This window comes from Apodemus sylvaticus, chromosome 9 (assembly GCF_947179515.1).
Source record: "Apodemus sylvaticus chromosome 9, mApoSyl1.1, whole genome shotgun sequence".
NCBI classification, from domain to species: Eukaryota; Metazoa; Chordata; class Mammalia; order Rodentia; family Muridae; genus Apodemus; species Apodemus sylvaticus.
The window spans coordinates 87,530,242-87,534,969 of NC_067480.1; the positions used below are offsets into that span (position 1 = coordinate 87,530,242).

The 4,728-nt window shown below is 35.7% G+C and overlaps 1 pseudogene; it reads right to left on the reverse strand.

Moving 5' to 3' along the window:
• Positions 1 to 1,091: 1,091 nt before the first annotated feature.
• On the reverse strand, positions 1,092 to 4,281 carry LOC127691961 (disks large homolog 1-like; annotated as a pseudogene).
• Positions 4,282 to 4,728: the final 447 nt, after the last annotated feature.

Sequence of the window (4,728 nt, forward strand, 5' to 3'; positions counted from 1 at the left end):
CTTGCTTGTCTTAAGTTTACATGATAAAGGACAATAAGTCCCACCAAGTAATATTTAATTTAAAAACCAAACAAAAAGTTTAAAGTAGGTGGCAAAAGAAAAATATATTTTAAATATATATGCTTGTATATGCTACTATGTAAAGCAAATAATTCCCATAGTTACAGACTTTAGTTAAAAAAGTTTATATAAGTTTATATATATATATATATATATATATATATATATATATAATAAAAATAGACAGTTATTGTGGACTAAATAGTCATTAAAATCTGACCCCTCGTTAAGCATCCATTAACATTTTAGGCTGTGAATGGGATTCCTTCCCATTGCCATGACTGCTACATGTCCAAATGCTTTCTTGTCTGCAGTTCTGTGTAAGGTGAGCTCTCTGCGCCTGACAGAGTCGTGACCACAATGTATGGACACCACTCTAGAGCCTCTGGCCGCTCCAGAGCCACTGGCCACGCATTGTGCTACACAGATGATTGGTGAGTACTCCAGGGAGGGCACTCACAGGAACGACCTGCCATCAGTCACGAACGGCCCCCCTGATATTATGAGTTAACTCAGACATTAATTTTGAAGTAAGCGCGTATTTTTCTTATTGTTTGTAATGAAATGATTACTTTGATGCAAAAGTCAAAAGAACTTGAGAGCTGATACACAGGCCATCCGCGCTATTAGAGCTAAGCATGCACAGGTGCTCATGGTCCACTGAACCACGGATTAAAACCACTTTTCCTCATTTGTACTGAAATTGGAAAAGAATGTATATAAAGCTTTTCTGAAAATCTCTTAAAGTTTACTTTCCCTTTAACATTAAGGAATTTTACAATTTTGCATCTCCCCAAACCCTAGATAGTTGGTCGGGCCATTCATCTTCAGTTCTGAAAAGTGGCCAGAAACCGATAGTAACACAGAATAGTACAGATGACACAATATGAAGGGACACAGATGTCAAAAACAGGCACGACTGCTGACCATGAGGAGAGGGGCTCTGCGTCAGTGTGGAGGAACACTGAAGACAGACTCCAGAGCAGGATAAGAGAAGAGACCATAGAAAAGAGAAAGAGCATCTTCTGTTTTCATAATTTTTCTTTTGCTGGGATCCAGATGTAAGGACCAGACTGCTCTTTGATGATCTGTTTCACTTGGTTGTAAATGTCCTCCAGAATGTCTCCCTCAACAATGGCTGTGAAATGTTCAGTGAACATCTGCTCCAGCTTCACTGCTCACTCAAATGTTTGTCTGGCCTGATCTTCTGTTAGGCGCTTGTTCATTTCCAAGATATTTTCCATGGATTTGGCTTTACAAAAACTAGATATTGAGTAAAGCTGTGCAATCTGCAACCTCTTTATGGCATTTCCAGACACATCAAGAATACAATGTTTGCCTTTCTCTGCCACTGCTCGCACAGACTGAACACTCATTCCATATAGATGGTTGTTATACTGGACGGCTTCAATGAATTTATGCTCCTGGATATCCTTCTCCATCTATTCTCTTGAAGTCACAAAATGATAATCTCTTCCATCCACCTCATAGTCACTCTTTGGTCTATTTGTATGAGGGACACAGGATCCAAATTTGTCAGGAAATTCTGACATTAAGTCACCATTTCCTCTGTCTTTCATAGGTCCTAATGTGATGACTGTTCGGGTATAATTAACTTCTTGTTGATTCACTGGCTCATCAGATAAAACATATTCTTCTTGACCTTGACCATAGTAACTACTTTCACCATCGCTGGCATTAGAAGTTACTTGCTGGTCAGCATCAATCATTTCCTGCTCACTCTGATCCTTGTTCTTGTAGCAAAGAAATTTTCAGGAAAAGAGGTTCTTTTTATGCTTGTCATTGAATGATCCTTTATCTCCTCTTGTTTTAGAATTTAATTTGGCCATTTTTAATCAGGCACATTCTTTCTTCTCAATTCTGTGTTTTCTAGAAATCACTGCAACTTTGTCACTTTCACTGTCTGAGGTGACCTGCCTGGCTTGCCACCACTCGTCCTCAGGAGCATTGATAACATGGAGAATGTCTCCAAATAAGCAGATTCCTTATGGAACAGAGGTTAATAAATATTTTTGACTATTAGTCCTAACAATCAGTCTTTCTTAAAATGAAATTATTGGTATACTACTGGATTTTTCTGCTCCAGCCTCATGTTTCACTTTGAAAACATTCCAACAGAAGACTTGCTTCATATCTGAATCCAACACATCATTTTTTGCAACTGACACACATGACAATCAGCTTAGTATCTTGCTGATCTATGCAATTGATTTATGCTATTGGAGTTTGGCAAGTACAGTATATTTGTAGTACATCTCCATTGTCATGGGGTACTGTTCTGTCCATGACAGGTCCAGTTACCATCTGTCACTGGTGGCCCTTATACCTGCCTGTAGCGAAGAGTGTAAATTTACTCTGTTATAATCATAGTCTTTTCAAGTGCACCAAAATTCTCTCAAAATACTGTCCACTATCAGATCTTTTGGGTGTGTTCAATTTCACAAAGTTGTTAGGTATACATAAAATCATTATCCATTTTAAACTTACCAGTCCTTCAGTGAACATTTATGGTAAAAGCAGAATGATGAGAAAACACATCACTGGCAATGAAGCCACTAAATTAAAGTTCTATGAAAAAGAATATACATACACACACACACACACACACACACACACATATATATATATATATATATACAAAAACATTTTCCCATGCTTATTTGACTGTAAGTATGATTATTTTAGTTATGCAGTTACAACAGAAAATGTAAGAATAGGTGTCACCACTTATAAGTAATTTTATTAAAGTGTTGCAGCTTTAGAAATGTTGAAAACTACTAGATTAAAGGGAAAAGTATTATAAACCATAATGGATTTGGGCCATGAATATGTCATTTAAATCCATGTGCATTCATTAGCATACCACTAGGTAAAGGACTTTAACTATCCTAAGGCTGCCACTCAGTTTGGTAAGACTCACTATGGGTCTTAAGGCTGGATTGTATGGTTAACTATACTGCCAATCACTTGTCTATTTTCATGCCTCTAATAACCCCTTACTATGGCTACAAGGTTCTGTGCCTTCCACTAAAAATGATGCAATCCTGAGGCCAGATTCAGAAAGTGTCCTTGTGACTTGACTTCAGTGGAGCAGCTGATTCAAATAAATAATCTAAATATCACAGTGATACTTTTTAGTCATTATGTCAAATAGCGAAATCAAGGTCATAAGCTACTTTGAGATGCTTGTCTTCCTTAACTCTTTCATAGCAATTGTATAAACAACATAGACAACATCCATTCATATAGGAAAGACAAAATTGATGTGTGATTGTTAATGTCCTATGAAGAAGCTAGGTTAATAACCAAACTTCAAATAAAACATATGAGTTTACCAGTGGTCACCTTTGCTACTTTACATACACACCAGAGTTATATGAATATAGGAAACCACAATTGAGAAAATGATCTCCAATTATCTGTCTGTAACTAATTTATTAAATTGGTAATTAATGGAAAATGGCCAAGCCCATTTTGAGCAATTCCCTCCATGAGCTGGTGTTCTGAGATTCTGTTTAGCAAGTCAAGTGAAACAATCCATCCCTGGCTTTTGTATCAGCTCCTGCCTGCAGGTTCCTGTTGTGTTTTGGATCTGGACTGACTTCCTTAGAGGATGACCAGTGATATGGAATTGTTAAACAAATAAACTTATTTTCTACAATTGTTTTTCCAGAATGTTTCATTTCAGCAAAAGATACCAGAAACTAAATTGGTACTATGATTTTGGATTATTGCTAAAGCAGAAGAAACTGTGTTTTAGGAAGGATTGTGGAAGGATTTTGGAATTTTTGGTGAGAAATTGAGTGTTGAGAGTTCAGTGTATAGTTTTGTGAGAATATGAAATATAAGCATATTGAGCATATTGCACAATAAAGATGTTTAGCATATGAAGTTTCAAGGTGAGTTAAGGGCTCTGTAAGATAACTATCCACAATTAAAATGTTATATATACAGTTAATTAGCATATATACATTTAATTAACTTACAAAATATTAGGTTTTCATAGGCTTATTAAGCAATCCTTAGTTTGCATATTTCAGCTTCTGCCATACATTTCCTCCTTCTTATTGATCCAGACCATTCTTAAATTATCAATTCCTGTTGTAACCTGAATTCTTTCATACCATGTGTGTGATAAACCTATTTTTGGTTACGTTTACTGATTGCAAGGTTGTAGGATTCCATATTATCTTTACCCATTCTGGACCTTTTACTTTCCCATTTTTCACTTCATTTTTCCCTTTTATAGTTTTCTGCACTTCCAGAAATTCACTTTACAAAAATTCTAGTATGCCACTTTCATTAATGAATACCCTTCCAACAAAACATTTGTAGTAAATTGGCCTCCTCCACATTTACACTCATTTGAACACACATAATACATAAATTTATCACCACATATGAGAGACAAAAGTTTGTATATATGTTTCTATGCCTACAAAACCTCAATCAGGATAATTTGTACAAGGGCTTTCCATTTTCCTGCAAATTTCAAAACTTATTTTTTCTTTATTTTCCAGTAATATTGCACTGTATACATGTGCCATTTTTTATTATACATTATTCAGGTTGTGGAAAGCTAAACTAATTCTCTTTTTTCACTATCATGGACACAAAAAAATTAACATGGTTGTTCAAATATTGATA